The sequence below is a fragment of the Lepus europaeus genome, chromosome X, assembly GCF_033115175.1.
Source record: "Lepus europaeus isolate LE1 chromosome X, mLepTim1.pri, whole genome shotgun sequence".
In the NCBI taxonomy this organism is placed as follows: Eukaryota; Metazoa; Chordata; class Mammalia; order Lagomorpha; family Leporidae; genus Lepus; species Lepus europaeus.
The window spans coordinates 36,591,075-36,610,086 of record NC_084850.1 but is presented as its reverse complement, the minus strand read 5'-3'; positions in this window follow the sequence as shown (position 1 = coordinate 36,610,086).

The following is a 19,012-nucleotide window of genomic DNA, read 5'->3' as shown; positions in this document are numbered from 1 at the left end:
CTGTTTTATGATCAAGTCTCTCCTTTCCTGCTTCACCTAGCTCTAAACTTTTGAATTAAATTATTGAAGTTATACTTCTCACTAGCTTATCAGTCATTGTCCAGAGATTTGAGTTTTGCAAATGAAGTAAAGTCTCGTGCTACTGTCGTAACTCATCATATAGCTGTTCCATCTGACTTAAAATACAACAGATCATATGGAAATGTGATCATATTACACTTAAAATATCTTATACTGAAGTAAGCATTTAGTCTAGCATTTAAGTTATAGGTTAGAGGTCTGGAATTGTGGCCTAATGTGTTAAACTGCTGCTTGAGAGGCTGCCATCCTATATTGGAGTACTGGTTCAAATCCCCACTCCTTTGCTTCTGATCCAGCTCCCTGCAAATGCACTTAGGGACAGCATCAGATGAGGGCCTGAGTACATAGGTCCCTGCCACCCAGGTGAGAGACCTGAATGGAGTTTCTGGGTCCTGGTTTCAGCCTGGCCCAGCCTTGGCTCTTGCAGCCATTTGGGAAGTGAACCATTGGAAGGAAGATTCTCTCTGTCTCTCCCCCTTCTTTCTGTCATTTTGCCTTTCAAATAAACAAATAAATGTTATCAGTTATGGTACTTGTGTACCACATAGGAGTACCTGGATTTGATATGCAGCTCCTGACTCCAGCCACCTGCTAATGCATACACCCTGGGTAGCAGCAGATAATGACTCAAGAAATTGAGTCCCTGACATCTGCATAGGAAACCTGGACTGAGTTCTGAGCTGTAGGTTCAGCCTGGCCCTGTCCCAACTGGGAATTTGGGGAATGAGCCAGAAGATAAGATCTCTCTCTCTCTCTTTCTTTCTCTCTCTCCCTCTCTCTTCCTGTGTCTCTCTCTGCCTCTGAAACAAATACGTTTTTAAAATAGTAAAATAACGGCTGGCGCCATGGCTTAATAGGCTAATCCTCCGCCTTGCGGCCCAGCACACCGGGTTCTAGTCCTGGTCGGGGCACCGTATTCTATCCCGGTTGCCTCTCTTCCAGGCCAGCTCTCTGCTATGGCCCGGGAAGGCAGTGGAGGATGGCCCAAGTGCTTGGGCCCTGCACCCCATGGGAGACCAGGAAAAGCACCTGGCTCCTGCCTTTGGATCAGCACAATGCACCCTCCACAGCGGCCATTGGAGGGTGAACCAATGGCAAAAAGTAAGACCTTTCTCTCTGTCTCTCTCTCTCACTATCCACTCTGCCTGTCAAAAAAAAAGTAAAATAACATACCTCATTGCCAATTGAATTTCCAATTTACCTTATTAATTTATCTCCTGCCATTAACCCAACTTATGTTTTAGCTTGAGCCACACCAAAGTACACACCAATCTCCAGATATACATTTTTCCTTGGCTAAAATGTCTTTCCCTAGTTTCTCCACATCAAAAAAAAAAAAAAAACCAAAAACTACATATTCTTCATTTTGTGGCTCATCTGATTGAACTAAATCAGACATTTAAAGTGACCCAAGGGAAAAGTGATGTTGAATTAGTGAATTTCTTTCAATATATGCCAGACTTTTAAAAAGTTGATTTTAACAAAAGGCGGTAATTGTCTCAGCAGAGAACACTTGTCATAGACATCTATTTTCCAGGATATCATAAGATTAGTCAAGAAAAGCTAAACTTTGTAGTGGGATGTTTTTACATAAATTCCACTTGTGGGTTAAAAGATTTGAAGTAAATGATCTTCAAAGGGCAAAGACATATGGATAAACTATGTCATTCAAATTCCATCTGATGACATTGCAAAAAGTAGAAATTAGATGGTAGTAATTATTCATATGACAATGAAGTATGAGTTAATATCCTCCTTAGTTCCTAGGCAGAAAAACTCAGGATAATGCTGCATTTTTCAGAGATTCTTGCATAAACTTGAGTTTGAAAGAAGTAAAGTTGAAAGAGTGTGCCTGAAACATTTGTTAAAAATAAATCCCATTATATTTTCTTGCAAATGTCTTTGCCACTCTTGTTTCTTAAAGATTTATTTATTTCAAAGGCATAGTTACAGAGAGGCAGAGGCAGAGGCAGAGAGAGAGAGAGAGAGAGAGAGAGAGAGAGAGAGATCTTCCATCTGCTGGTTCACTCTCCAGATGTCTGCAAAGGCTTGAGCTGGGCTAATCTGCAGCCAGGAGCCAGGAGCTTCTTCCAGGTCTCCCACATGGGTGCCGGGGCCCAAGGACTTGGGCCATCTTCCACTGCTTTCTCAGGCCATAGTAGAGAGCTGGATCAGAACTGGAGCAGCCAAGACTCAAACTGGCGCCCATATGGATGCTGCCACCACAGGCGGTGGTTCTACCCACTATGCCACAGCGCCGCCCATTTGCTACTCTTTAACGTGACAATTTATCTGTGCACAGCTGTGCTTTTAAAGTACAATTTGGGGGGTGTCATTTAAAAGTTAAAAAAGATTTTGAGATATAAATGATTTGCAATGTTATGATTTATATGGAAGGTATTTGCACCATTTGCAATAGATAAACTAGAAAGTTGTGGACATATTTATGAAACTATTACCAAAGGAATTATCATTTTATAAAGAGAGATCAATGCCATCCCATCTTTATGCAGCCACCGAGCCAACTCACTTTAAGTAAGAAACAATATTTTTATTTTTAAGGATAAGTATGATCAAATGACTTCAGCTTCTAGAGAAACAGGTTGTCCAGAATCAGAGGACGATTTTTTAAAGATCAATTTATTTCTTGGAGAGAGAGTAAAGGAGAGACACAGAGATCTTGCATCTGGTGGTTCACTCCCCAAATGGCCATAATGTACAAGACCAGTTAAGGTCCATGCCAGGAGCCCAGAACTCTATTCAGGTCTCCCACATGAGTGGTATGGGCCCAAGTACTTGGGCCATGTGCTGCTGCCTTCTTAAGCACATTACCTGGGAGCTGGATTGGAAGCAGAACAGCCAGGCTTCAAACTGTCACTCTGACATGGGTTGCTGGCTTTGCAAGCAGTTGCTTAACCCACTGCATCACAAGGCTGGGCCTGAGGGGACAATTTTAATCAAACTAACATCAACAGTAAAGGAGAAATAGTAAAATTATAAATACCTATGAGCCATCTGGCATAGCAAAGTTTTAACTTTCTGGTTAAATAACTACAGTAGTCAAGGAGGAACAGATGTTACTAACGCCCAATGTTACTACTTCACTATCTTTGTTACGGTAATATTTTGAAATATTCTATAACTATATGCAACAATGACCTAAGTAGAAGTTAGACCATAATAATTTTTGCCATAAAAAACAGTCTTTTGACACAGATTGGTTCTTACCTTTTACTATTTAATATTATTTACAAAAATATGTTCTCAGAGAATTTAAGGTAAATACAAAAGATAGTTCTACTCTGAAAATATTACTATACATTCAGAATAAAGAAAAAGTTATACTTATTTCCACTTTAGAAACATATTTTTTAAAAACTGTTTTTTAAAGATTTAGTTATTTATTTGAAAGGCAGAGTTATACAGAGAGAGGAAAGGCAGAGAGAGATAGAGAGGTCCTCCATCTGCTGGTCCACTCCCCAGATAGCTGCAATGGTCGGAGCTGTGCCAAGAACTTCCGGGTCTTCCACATGGGTGCAGGGGCCCAAGGACGTGGGCCAACTTCTACTGCTTCCCCAGGCAATAGCAGAGAGCTGGATCGGAAGTGGAGCAGCCGGGATTCAAACTGGCACCCATATGGGACTGCAGGTGGCGGCTTTACCCGCTACGCCACAGTGCCAGCCCCCCCAATATTTTTTTTTTTAAATCAAGGAATCCAGTTAGGTTTTAAACAACTTAGCTATTCACTTCAGATATTTTAACAATGTAAGCCACATTATTTCCATTGTAAAAATAGGGAGTATATAAATTGAATTACATTAAACTAGGTAAATGTAAGTCGCACAGAAAATGGCAACTTTTATTAGTATAGTTGTCAATTTGTATTAACCTCTAAAGACAGTCATCACATTCATACTTTTATTTACATATGAAGCTACCAGATTTCAGTATTATTCTATTTTACAAATGAATTAAAGCAATTTTATTCTTAGAACTATCACAAAACCAAAATTAGAATCCTAAATAATTTGTAAATATCTATGAAAAGTGAATTCAATAATCTTAATCCTTTCTCAAATATTTTGGGATCAACTAAACTTGTACAGTTTTGAATTAAACTAGTATTTAAACACCTTCTTTGTATCAAGCACCTTATTTGAATATTCTATAATTTTATCATTCATCATCAATTCTGTGATGTGCACATTACTACCTCTGTTCACAGAGGAAAAACTAAATCTTAGAGTTATTGTATTAATTTCCCAATGTCACACAGTCGGTAAGTAACAAAGCTAAAGTTTTAATTGTGTTGGTCTCCAGGTCTCATACTTTTCTGCAATAACGTTGCTTTAAAAAAAAAAAGATTTATTTATTTATTTGAGAGGCAGGGTTACAGAGAGAGATAGCGGAGACAGAGATCTTCCATCGGCTGATTCACTTCCCAAATTGCCACAATGGCCAGAACTGGGCCGACCCAAAGCCAGGAGCCAGGAGGTGCTTCGAGGTCTTTCATATGGGTGCAGGGACCCAAGCATTTAGGCCATCTTCCACTGCTTTTTTTTTTTTAATTTGACAGGTAGAGTTATAGACACTGAGAGGGAGAGACAAAGAGAAAGGTCTTCCATCCATTGATTCACCCCCCAAATGGCCACAATGGCCAGAGCTGCACTGATCCGAAGCCAGGAGCCAGGTGCTTCCTCCTGGTCTCCCATGCGGATGCAGGGGCCCAAGCACTTGGGCCATCCTCCACTGCCTTCCTGGGCCACAACAGAGAGCTGGACTGGAAGAGGAGCAGCCTGAACTAGAACCGGTGTCCATATGGGATGCCAGCCCGGCAGGCGGAGGATTAACCAAGTGAACCATGGTGCTGGCCCCTTCCACTGCTTTCCCAGGCCATTAGCGGGGAGCTGGATCTGAAGTGGAGCAGCCAGGACTCAACCTGGTGCCCATATGGGATGACAGCACCATAGGCAGAGGCTTAACCTAGTATGCCACAGCACCAGCCCCTATCATTGCTTTTGATAAGTAATAAAAAATGATTCTAATGGAATACTTCTTTAAAAAATCCAATTAGACTGGTTGTGTGCAGATGTGTAGACATGGCTAAGCCTAATATGAGCTTAAACTGAGACCTTTAAAATGAAACAATTTTGAATGATTAATGAATAAATAAATATTAGTTGGTATATATCAAGAAAATGTTTTAAATAGTTTTACACATGGCAGTTACTTAATTCTAAAAATTAAAATACATTTAAAATTCAATGTAATTGATGTCACAAGATCATTCACAATTATGTCATGCAAACTAATGATTCCAGAGATCAATATGTAATGTTGCAACACTCAAAAGTTACAGGAGTAACTAATTACCAAGGCTAACAAATTGTCAATTAATGTCTTGATATAAATACTGTGAAAATCTGTTCAACTTAATGATTTAAAGATTATGAAAGGGTCTCAAAACTATTTTTTAGCATTAATTACTCTATTCCAACTGAAAAACAGTTCCCACATAATGGTTTGTGGGGTGTTACAAACACAACATGGCCAAATAAAAATGGCATGGTATTGAAATAGGAGAATTAGAAAACCTATCACTTAACAATGATAAATACGAATCATCCACACAAATACAGTTTAGGAACTGAAATGGGAAAAACTTGATAATATACAATAGCAATCATTACTTTCTTAGGTATGAGATTAACTTGACATTCTAGGAAATTATTTCAATTTTTAATTTATATGCCTATTATAATTTCCTCCTCCAAAATGCCACATGAATGAGGATGAAACTATCTTAAGTTTCAACTTCCTAGTATAGTAAATAATACTTTGATGGGAAAATAATTATCACCTTAAAATTTTGTTATGTGTATACACATGATCTCAGGTGAATTTATAAAGTATGTAGTAAATTCTTAAAGTACAAATGCTTGATAAAATTAACTTTAAATGGTGTATGCTGTGCTACAAGAAAGCGATCAAAAACAAAATTTGTTTTTTGTTAACTGGAGAACATCATTGCTTATGGCATTTATCACCTCTTGCCTGCATGGTGCAAAAATCTTCTAATTGATCTCTCAAAATCCATTCCCTCCTGACAATTCTTGTGCTGGTGCCACTGATTTTTCCTGAAAACATAGCCATGCTATCTTTTGCTATCCTTCCTTTAAAACTTCCTAAGTCCCTTTCTCACTGCCAAAAAAATGGTCTCTAAAATTAATTGCAGTCTAATCTTCTGACCCATTCCCTCCAATGCAGCTGAAGCACTCCAAAATTCCCAAAGCTGCTTGGAACAGTTTGAAAACCACTGACTTATAGAATGTAATTTCCATTCCTCAGCACAGAAATCAACATCTTTCCAAGTCTGAGCCAAAATTTTCAGTCTCATTCTTGCAATATGCATCCTATCATTCTTCCCATGACACAGGTGCACTATACATTGCACACACTAACCGTATAATTTGATGCCTTTATTCATGCTGTTTATTTGGTTTTCAGTGATCATTTCTCCTTTTCTTCAGAGAAAACCCTTATTTAGTCCTCAAAGGTCAGCTCAGTTATCTATCACTTGTTTCACTATGCTCCCAAAGAATGTGTACATTCCCTACAAAAATACATGTACAACATATTGTATTTGTTTTGGCATTTGTTTATTCAGTTAGGATATAAATTAAATAAGTAAATTAAATAAATCAGTTATCAGGGGTTTTTTAAATTCACTTTTAATTCATTGTGTCTAGTAGCATATGGGGAATGTAAGATGCAATGTTTAAAAATCCTTTAAAATTCATGAAATGTCATTTATTCCATAAGTGTGTGTAAAAAAATTGAACTAGAGCTTGTGAGACCATGTAATAGTCTCCAGATTTGCCGCCAAATAATTCTGTGATTCACAGTGGAGAAGTCACACAGCCTGTTGTTTTCAATTTCATTATTATAATAATGACATCTTCCAGTTTTGATCGCTGTGGTTGTGTATTGCCAGCATAGCATACAATTTTTGAGATCACCGGGTATATTCTTTTGATTTTATAGATGGGTAAACTCAATCTAGAAAGATGATTTTACTTAACCAAGTACATGAACCTGGTTAATATGCATTAACTGAAGAACAAATGTCCTAATTCTTGAAACTAACCTTGTTTCACTTTTTACCTCTTTATTTATTCATCTGGAATATATTTATTAGCTCATAATTGCAGGCTCTTTCTATTGTTTTTTACTTGTTACTTTTTCATTAGTATTTTTATAAATAAATTATTTTATTCACCATTGTATACAATCTTCCTTTTTAGTCAAACATTTCTTGGTGATTGAAGCATAACCAATTAACAGATTTCACATACATAACCTGTTGGCTATATTAACACAACACTCACATTTATTCATAAGCATATATGTATATATATATAAATACACACATACATATATGAGCAATAAACATGTGCTAAGTACATAGTTTTCACCTTAAGTCTATATATTACCTAGGTTTCTCAATTCTAAAATGGTTGACTTTTATCTGCAATGTGCAAACCATCTGTATCTTTGGAACTCTCTTGCTCACTAATTGTATGTCTGTGGTTTTGTTGGAAAAGGAGGATGTTCTGGGTCAGTGTTGCATTGCAGTGAGTTAAGCTCCCGTTTGCAACATCAGAATCCTGTATCAGAGTGCTGTTTAAAGTTCCAGCTGCTCTGCTTCCAATCCAGCTCCTGCTAATGTACCCATGAAGGCAGCAAAATATGACCCAAGTACTTGGACCTCTGTCACCCACATGGGAGAACTGGAAGGAGCTCTTGGCCCCTGGCTTCGATCCTAACCACTGTAGCCATTTAGCGAGTGGACCAGAAGGAGGAAGATCTCTCTCCCTCTCTCATAAATAAATAAATAAATAAATAAATCTTTAATAAGGGATGTTGTATAGATTAACTAATTTGCTATCACACTAATAATATGTGTTATATACACATTTGTGTAAATGTACATGTGTGAATAGAAGATGAAACCAGGTGAAGAGAGTATCAGTAGAAAAGAGATGCATTTTCCTATCAAAACTGTATCTAAAGTCAGAGCCCCAAGGACTTTTCTCTTTTTAAGCTAAATATAATATAGTTCAAGTTCAGGAAGTGCTATGCTATTTTCATCCTGTGTGCCAATGATGCCACTAGTAAAAATCTAAAAATCTTAGTATCTGTTAACTGAAGAATGTACAGCAATATGTATGTGGAAAGTGAATAATTATAATTTGCTGGAAATGTGATATTCTGTCAAGCAATCTCTTTCATTTTTACTAGGTTGAACCTGTCATAAATCCATCAGAATTATAGGTGTATCTCTTCCAGGAACTCCATAAACTTAGATAACCCATCTTCAGTTCTTGACGAAAATTAGTTTTGTAAAATTCCATATAATTAAACTCACTCTCACTGCAGTGTCTGTGGTTTTGCAAGCAGAGGAGAGAGAAAAAGGGAAAAATAAGGAGGAGAGAAAGGAAAGGGAGAATGGAAAAGAAGAGATGTTTACCTAATATGAAGAAAAGGCTACCTGTGGATGCAGTGTTTTTCACTATTAGATTAATATAAGAAATTCACAATGTCTACTACGTGGAACCCAGAATGTGGGTGAAATAGTTTTCTATGAAAGAATCCACAGGTCTCAAAAGCATAAATCTAAAATTAGCTAGGTGAAAGTATTCTCTTTGTTCATCCTGACTGAAACACTATAGGTATTTGTGTGAGATGAGTAAGTGATCATTTATGATCAGAATGATCTGTGAAGAGGCAAGGACAAAAAGCCTTAGATCCATGTTGACCCTTCACCTACATACAGCAAGCAGGCCCCCATTTCTTTGCCCTGCTAATACAGCCCCACCAAGCCTTGACCAGCCCTGCCCTGCCTGGATTGCTGGACACTCCATTCTCTAAAGAGTCCAGCTGGGGCAGGCACTTGGCATGGCAGGTAAAGCCACCGCCTGCAGTGCCAGCATCCCATATGTGTGCTGGTTCTTATCCCGGCTGCTCCACTTCCGATCCAGCTCTCTGCTATGCCTGGGAAAGCAGTAGAAGATGGCCCAAGTCCTTGGGCCCCTGTACCCATATGCGAAACCTGGAAGAAGCTCCTGGTTCCTGGCTTTGGATCGGCTCAGCTCCTGCCATTGCGGCCATCTGGGGAGTGAACTAGTGGATGGAAGACGTTTGTCTCTCTCTGCCTCTGTGTTTCTGTAATTCTGCCTTTCAAATAAATCAATCTCTTAAAAAAAAAAAAGAATCCAGCTACCAGCCTGAGCTCTCCACACTCCTCCCAAGTTCTCTCTCCCCAACTCAGCAGCTCAGGCCAAGTCCACCCTCAGTCTCAGTCCAAACTCCTCCCAGATCACACTGTGGTCTCACAGGACCTTTAGAACTAGCCCAAGCTCTCCCTCTGTCTTGGCAGCCCAGCTTTAGCTCAGACCCCCAAGCCCCTTCCTGACACTTTGTTCTATATAAACCACTAGTCTGTGAGGGAAGGTGCTCTCTCTGCTGTGTGTTTGATGGCAACTCTCTGCTGTGTGTTCACCTGGGAGTGAGCCCATCCCAGGCTTTATTCTGAATAAACCTGGTCTGACTTTGGCTTCATACTCTGTCTTTTCTTTCCTGACAGTCTGGTAGTGTTATTTCTACTGACACTTAATAGGATTTATTCTTCGAAATGAATAACTATATAAATTTAAAGGAGCTACGATACAACTGCAAAATAAATTTAGGACTTCTCCACATCGCAACCTTCTGTCATGTTTTCTCTGTTTTCTTCTAGTAGTTTCAGTTTCAGATCTCACATTTAGGTCTTTGATCAATTTTGAGTTTGTTTTTTGTATACAGCAAGAAAAGGGGAAAGGAGATGTCGAGTTTCATTCTTCAGCATTTGATATCCAGTTTTCCCAGCACCGTTTATTAAAGAGACTTGTTTTTCCAATACATGTTCTTAGCACCTTTGCTGTTAGAGATCAGGTGACTGTAGGCAGATGTGTGGGTTCACTTAGAGTCTGTTCTGTTCAATAGGTCTAGGGATTTCTTTTTATGCTAATAGCATGATCATTTGTTATGTCTGTGTAATATATTATAAAGTCAGATAGTATAATCCCTCCTACTTTGCTGTTTTTGCTCAAGAATTCATAAACCCCCCATTTCCCCCACTTCTTAAAAAGTTAGCTGATCCTCAATTTTTTTTTACCTTTCCAAATGAAAACAATGAATTTTGAATGGAAACATGGAACAGGACATGGTGAATAATAACCTGATATTTGTTTTTTAAAAAAGTTTCTGTAAGGTGTGTTTTAATTTTTAAAAAATCTATAACATTTTTTGGGAGAGGGCCTTGTGCAAAAGGTATATATTTCATCATATGCCTTTTTCATGGCCTATTATTATATAGAAGGACCTTTTCTTGTGTTTTTGTATGTATTTATTTCTACATCCATTCATTCTTTCCTACACTATTTACTTATCTGTCTATTTGTCTTGTTTTTTTCTTCCATACTTAGCTGTTCTAATGAGTAAATATGTTAACACTGAATACTATACAGAGGCTTCCTGTCTGTCTCTCTTGAGCAGATGGACATCCTGTAAGGCTGAGACAGGCTGCAGAGAACCATAGACTTCTAAGGTGAAAGGGGCAGATATGGGACCCTTCTACACTGGAGGTGGCTGCAAAGCTCCAGGTTGGCTGGGCTCTACCCTTCACCCTCCTGGCCTCCGGGAGTCATGTGTGTGCAATCATGAGCAGTGGCAAGGATGTGGGCATGCATGGGGGGGCAACCAGAAACCGGGCTCAGATCTGTGTGAGTGAGCCACCCTCTGCCAACCCCAGGAATGAGGAATAGGAGGTGAGAATAAAGAAGAGGCTATGGCAGCAGTCAGGAAAGCATGATTGTACTGATTTGTACTGATTCCTAATTCCACTGGACTGTATTTTTGAATACGTTTACAATAATTCTTTTGAATTCTTTTTTAAGCATTTTTTTCAACACTCCCTTCTTCACAGTCCAATATTAGCATATTATTGTGCTCCTTTTTTGGACTCATATTGCCATCTTACATTTTTCTTGTGCTTTTACACTTATTTTGTACATTTGGAAGATCACATGTTTCTGTTTCTTCGGTATGATGTTTTTTGTTTTGTTTTCTTTTTTTAAACTTTTATTTAGTAAATATAAATTTCCAAAGTACAGTTTATGGATGACAACGGCTCCCCCCCCCCAATAACTTCCCTCCTGCCCGCAACCCTCCTAACTCCCACTCCCTCTCCCATTCCATTCACATCAAGATTCATTTTCAATTATCTTTATAGACAGAAGATTGATTTAGTATATATTAAGTAAAGATTTCAACAGTTTGCACCCACACAGAAACACAAAGTGTAAAATACTGTTTGAGTACTAGTTATAGCATTGATTCACAATGTACAGCACATTAAGAACAAAGATCCTACATGAGTAGTAAGTGCACAGTGACTCCTGTTGTTGACTTAACAATTTGACACTCCTGTTCATGGCGTCAGTAATCTCCTTAGGCTCTAGTCATGAGTTACCAAGGCTATGGAAGCCTTTTGAGTTCGCCGACTTTGATCTTATTTAGACAAGGTCATAGTCAAAGTGGAGGTTCACTCCTCCCTTCAGAGAAAGGTACCTCCTTTGATGGCCTGTTCTTTCTACTGGGATCTCGCAGAGATCTTTCATTTAGGACTTTTTTTTTTTAGTTGAAGGGCTTACTCCTGAAAATGTGCCTTTGGGCTGAGTGGAATGCCTAAGGCTTACATTTGAGTTCCAAATGTGTGTGTGCTGGTTGTGGCCAGGGAGTGCCTACCACCATTTGTGAGTGTAGTAACACCCAAAATGGGCATGGTGGAGCAAGTCTGGCTACAGTTAATGGGAGGACAGTAAATTGGAGCCAGCTAGTGTGTTCAATGCTCACAGCCCTTCTTTGTGCCATGGTAAACTAGATGATGAATAGCCTCAATTGAGCTCACAGGGACAGCGTACCACATCTACCCAGGCATATGCATCATCCAGAGCACTAACACAGTCGACAGTGTGTTCCCCAACACTTCTATGAGATCCATCCCCAGCATGAAGGATCTTCAAGTCACCACAGTCAGACTAAGCTATAGCATGGGAACTTAGCCACAATCCCCAACCTTCTAAGTTCCATGACCTGTGGCCAAAACCCCCATAGTCCCAGTTTGCTGGGGGTCTGCTCTATGCCCTGAAAGCTGCCCCACCCCCAGCCCTGATAGCCTCTAGCAGAAGCAGGACTGCCCACTGTTTCCTGAATCACACCAGGGTTTAGAGGTTACTCTACCACAGCAAATTGAGTCTGGTGCTTTGGTTGGGGGAAAGGGAGACAATATGGCCTCCCTTTGCTGACCAAAATAGTTTTCCAGACTCCTGCCAGCTCCCTAACCCAAAATTAAAGCCTGGAATTCTCCCTCAGTCAAATCTGCTAGTAACAAGGGCTGGGACAGCCTTCCCCCACCTTACCTTGGCAAGATGACACTTCCCAGCCAATTGTTGGACATGTAGATGCAGTGATGGCTTGCAGTATGTCTGATGCAGACATGTTTGTCCTCTCTCCTCACTGGCCCCATGGATTCTGATATGCTTTTCTGTCTGTTCTCCGATAAATTTTTTTCAATAATTCTCCTGGGAACACAATCTGTCCTTCGTTTTTCTGGCATCTTTCTGAGGCTGAGGTGAGTGCAGTTTCTCATTATTCAGCCATCTTGAATCTCCTTCTATCATGTGATTCTTACCTTTCATTCTGATGTGATAGAGTGTCACATTTATCTGACTTGGTAATGGTATATGATCTTTTCAATGTGTTATTTAGCTCAGCTTGCTAGAATTTTGTTGAGGATATTTGCACTTATATTCATCAAGGACATCAGTGTGTAGTATTTTTTTTTCCATAGCATCCTTATCTGGCTTCAGTGTCAGGGTAAGCTTACCTTCATAAAATGAATTTGGAAATGTTTCCTCCTCTGTAATTTTTTCGAAGATTTGGAGAAATGTTGCTGTTAGTTCTTTCAATACTTGGTAGAATTCACCCATATACCCATATTCTCCTGAACTTTTATTTATCCAAGTTTTTAAAAATAAATGCATATATGAACAAACTATGCATGGTTTTAAGGTTGTTTTCATGTATTTACCTTTGTCAGTCACTTTTATGCTCTCTTATGTTTCTTACTACTTAGCATTGCTTAGCTTGAAAAACTCATTTTAGCATTTTTAAAGGATTTTATTTATTTATTTGACAGGTTGAGTTACATACAGAAAGAGGGAAAGAGAGAGGAAGGCCTTCCATCTTCTGATTCACTCCCCAAATGGCTGGAATGATCAGAGCTGGGCCTATCTGAAGCCAAGAGCCAGGAGCCTCTTCCGGGTCTCCCACCCAGGTGCAGGGGCCCAAGCATTTGAGCCATCTTCCACTGCTTTCCCAGGCCATAGTGGAGAGCTAGATCAGAAGTGGAGCAGCTAGGACTCAAACCGACACCCATATGGGATGCTTGCACTGAAGGCAGGAGCTTTTCCTGCTACGCCACAGTTCCAGCTCCACTTTAGCATTCTTATAAGACAAATCTAGTAATGATAAACTTACTCAGCTTTCTCTCAACTGGGCATATTACTTTCTCCCCATCATTTCTTGAGGAAATCTTTGTCAATTATAATATTTTCTGTTATTTTTGCTTTTTCTTTGAGCAATTTGAATATATCATCCCACTTTTTCCTGGCTTGCAAGATGTTTTATTTTTCTCTATATTTGATAACTCACTGCTAGCCTTGTAGAGGTTTCTTTGTATGTGATAAATTTGTTTTCTCATTTAGATTTCATTGTTTTCCTTTTGGTTTTGACTTTTAAAAATATATTTATTCAAAAGTCAGAAGGATGGAGAGAGGAAGAGAGAGAGAATGAGAGAGATCTTCTACCCATTTATTCACTCTCCCCAGATGACCACAATACCTGAGACTGCGCCAGACCAAACCAAGAACCCAGATCACAATCTGGGTCTCCCACATGGGTGGCAAGGGCCCAAGTATTTGGCCTATTTTCTACTGCTTTCTTAGGTGCATTAGCAGGGAGCTGGATTGGAAACAAAATAGCCAGTTGCCTGCTGTGCCACAACACCAGCCCATGCCTTTGACTTTTGAAAATTTCATTATAAAAGTCTTAAAATTTTCCTCTGTGAGTTCATATTATTTAGAATCCTTTCAGCAATGTCTATTCCCTTCCCAATAATTGGGAAATTCACCTAATATTTCTTTAATAAGCTTTCTGCTCTTTTCCATCTCTCTTTTCCATTGGTATTCTCATAATTCACATATTTGTACCCCATGAGTTTTCCCTACATCACTTACAGTTTCTTCACTTTTTTGTTTTATTAATTTATTTTAGTAGACTATGTTTTCCTTCATCTCATTGAGCTTTAAAATGTTATTTTAACTTATTTTTCAGGAAATTCATGGATCTTCATTTCTTTGAGTTTGATCAATAATAATGCCTGTATATTTGAAAGAGCTAAAATCTCTTCCAGTCTCTTCAGAATAGTATTTCTAGGAAAAGACCTTCTCCAGTAGAGTCCCTGAAATGATGACATTACTCCAGGATCACAGCTGAGGGCGTCTGGAATTAGAGTTACAGCTGGCAAGCTTTCTATCAGGGATTCAAGTAGATATGAAACTTGTCTTGGTCAGTGGGGCTGATGTTGGGATGAGTGTGCATTTCAGGGGCCACTGACAACCAGTGTGTTTCCAGACCGATGGACTGGTGTGGCTTACCCCTAGTCCTTGGGAAAACTTCTGGTTGTCACAGGAAAGACCCCTAGAAGGCTGTACTGGCCTCTAACAAAGACTGAATGGGCCTGGAACAAAGTTGTGAGACTAGTTCATGGTTCATATGTGAGACCATGATTTATAGGCCTGCCTCTGAGAGTACATATAGTTGTGTCACCTTCTGGGTCTTTCTGTTGGTAGAGCTGCTGTCATATCACAATGTAGGCTGATACAGGATTGGCTGTGAAAGTACTGAGTTTAGCAAACTGCCTCAGGTACTCAGACGGGCATGTGTTCATCTGGGTCTCTCTGTGAAGCAAATGGCTCCCAGACCATAACTGGGAGGGAATGGAACCATGTTTCAGGGCTATTTCAGGATCTTCTGTGGAACAAGGTCAGCACACTTACCCCAGTGACTCCTACCAGTGTGTTTCTCTCTGGATCCCTGTGCTACCAGCAGGACTCATTTTAGATCACATGTTAAAGGGGATAGAGCTGGTATTTGGGGCTATTTTAGGGTCTACATCCAGGACTAATATTTGTAAGGCTGTCCCCAGAGGCATGTGTAGGTTAGACTCCTCCTAAGAACCTTGAAAATGGTTCTGGTAGTGAGATCAATGTCAAATAGACATTTAAATGAGCTTAGCGAGGAATGGAACAATTTCTGGGTCTGGAACTGAGAGTACAGCTTGAAAAAATGTTTTTATAGTTGCATGTCCTCTTTTGACCCTAACCTTTCTGTTTGTCTCATAAGGACCCTTATGATTACATAATCCAGAATGTCTCTTCATCTCAAAACTCCTTAATGTAATCATACTAGGAAATTCTTCATGGCATGTAAGGTAATTCATTCATAAATCTCAGAGATTAGGACATGTACATCCTTGGGAAGTCAATGTTTTGCCTGTTTAACAATCCTTTCTCATATCAAACAGCAAAGGTTCTCTGCCTTTAAAGATCCATTTGAATCAACCCAGATAATCCAAGATAGTCTTCCATCTCAAGATCTTTAATATTAATCAAGTTATTAAAAAGCCTTTGCCAAGTAAAGACATATATTCATAGGTTTTGGGTAAATCATTATTCTAGTTGCTACTATATATTTAGAAGAATTGTTCCATTTCATTTGAGTTATTAAATTTAAGCTTACAAAGTTGTTCATAGTATTAATAGTATTCATTTATTATCTTTTCATGTCTATGAAGACAGCACTGATAACCACACTTTCATTCCTGGTATTGGTAATTATATTTTCTCTCTTTTAATCATAATCACTCAGTTAGAGGTTTACCTAAGAATTTTTTTTTTTGCTTGTTAATTTTCCCTCCCATTTTTCTGTTTTGATGTGGCTTATCTTTGTTAGCATGTGGATATGATTTGAGTGTGTCCCCTAAAGATTCATGTGCTTGGTCTCTAGTAATGTGGTGTTGGGAGGTGGGATAACCTTAATGAAGTGAGACCTAGTGGAAATTGTTTAAGTCTTTGGAAATGCAGTGTTTAGAAATGTTATGGTAGTTCTTATGGACTCATTAGTTATTGTAAGGGAAATTTTTATGAAAGGAAAGAGCCTGGGCCCTGAATCTCTCTTGCTTCCTATCTATCTCTCCATGTGATCTTTTTTGCTTCCACAATTGTGCTCCAATCATTGTCATTCTTTCTGTTATGAGGCCCGCACCAGAGACCAAACCTGATCTTGGCCATTCTGTCTTCAAGACTGTGAGCCTATAAAAAAGCACCTATTTATATAGTACATGGCTCCATGTATTCTATAATGGTAACTGAATATAGACTAATATAATACTATAACTTTTATTTTTAAAATTTTATTTATGGGGCCAGCACTGTGATGTAGTGGGTTAAGATGCTGCCTGCAGTGCCAACATCCCATATGGGCATCGGTTCAAGACCTGGCAGCTCCACTTCCAATCCAGCTCTCCGTTATGGCCTGGCAAAGCAGTAGAAGATGGCCCAAGTCCTTGTGCCCCTGCACCTATATGGGAGACCCGAAGAAGCTCCTGGCTCCTGGCTTCAGATTGGCATAGTTCCAGCCATTGTATCCAATTGGGGAGTGAACCAGTGGATGGAAGACCGCTCTCTCTGTCTCTGCCTCTCCTTCTCTCTGTGTAACTCTGATTTTCAAGTAAATAAATAAATCTTTAAAAAATAAAAAATAAATAAAATTTATTCATGTAATTAGTATTTATTCATCTTAAGTAATATTATTAACAATAATTAAATCAATAATGTCCCAATGTATAATTTTAGTTTTCAGTTTTTTAAATACGAATAGAAACAATAACACTTCTAAAGCATTCCAAGATTCAGAACATATTATTATATTTATGGAGTATCTTTCTATTTAGTTATGAACTTCAATTTTGTAGTGAACTTCTCTGGATAAAATCATTATTCAGTACAACAGAACTAGTACCTTGATACTTACCAAAAATGTTGTGGACTCTAAGTTGTTCACATTCCATCCGAAGTACTCATTTATCTTATTCTTGAAGCTAGATTCCTCTAATACAATCTGAATTATTATACAAAGATATCTTGAATATGTTTCTCCATATTTAATATACAGTGGGTTTAATTTCCCTGGCTTACCTAGACTTATCCTTTGATCATTTACTATTTTTTCCTTGTTTTGTATGTTTCTATGGTTTACATCCTTCATCAGTTACAGACTTTGAAAATATATTCTACTAGTAAATTGACCAGAATAATTTGCTATGCAGAAATCCTTTAAGTTAATTAAGTCAACTTACCAAAATTTGGCCTACAGTTTATGATTTTTGGTCCTTAATATGTTTTCTCTTACCTATGCTCTGCACCAAAAAGAAACAGTTTTTGGACACCTATGTAATGTTTGAATCTTACCACTAATCTTTGATGCAGTATACATCCAAACATGTACATTAACCTTAGTTTTATAAGACTTACAGATAAATAGAAAGTACTTTCAAAATATATTACAATATAACAAAAAATACTGGACTATGATTTGCTGGGTCGTGGTTCTTTATTTTACCACTTAGTTATGACTTTGGTAAATTCGAGTAGTCAGGACTCGAATCAGTACTCCTATATGGGATGCCAGCCTCACAAGTGGTGGCTTAACTTGCTATATCACAATTCTAGCCCCAAACTTGATAATATTTCATTGGAAAAATGGGGATAACATCACTAAGCCTGCCTTTGATTGTTTTAGTGTTTAAATCAGATGATTGTTTTGAAAGTACTTTGAAAATTGTGTACTGCAATGCAGATATAAAATCATAGTGTGGTCCATTGAGATTTTTTGTTTCATTTCACTAGGTAGATTTCCTGAATGAGTAATTTCAGAATGCCATTTCAAATATATTAATAATAGTTCTTGGCCGGCACCGTGGCTTAATTAGCCAATCCTCCGCCTGCGGTGCCGGCACCCAGGATTCTAATCCTGGTTGGGGCGCTGGGTACTAGTCCCAGTTGCTTCTCTTCCAGTCCAGCTCTCTGCTGTGGCCTGGGAGGGCAGAGGAGGATGGCCCAAGTGCTTGGGTCCCTGTACACACATGGGAGACTGGGAGGAAGCACCCGGCTCCTGGCTTCGGATCGGCACAGTGCTGGCCATAGCGGCCATTAGGGAAGTGAACCAACAGAAGGAGGACCTTTCTCTCTGACTCTCTCTCACTGTCTATAACTCTCTCTCTCTCTCTCTCTCTCTCTCTCTCTCACTGTCTAACTCTGCCTGTCAAAAAAAATAGTTCTTGAAAAATGAATTCTATGTTAATATTGAGTTGCTAGTATAATTGAAACTAGTTATTTACTGTGGTTTTTTTCAGAGCCATCACTCTTCTAATATCCATTAAACGTATTCAAGACTTGCACATATTCAAGATAATGCAATTGAATTTTCCCCACTCCTCTAGAAAACATTACTTGTTGGACCTTTTTTCATGGGATACCTATGACCATTTTGTGGAAAATATTTTGTATATATAATTCTGAGAAAAAATTTTTATTGGAGTGAGCATAGGGCTTTTGATATTCCATTCTGTCACTTACATGAGACTTTGGGACAGGTACTTAACCTCCTCGAATTCAAGTTTCTTCTTCCTTGAAAATAGGGACAAAGA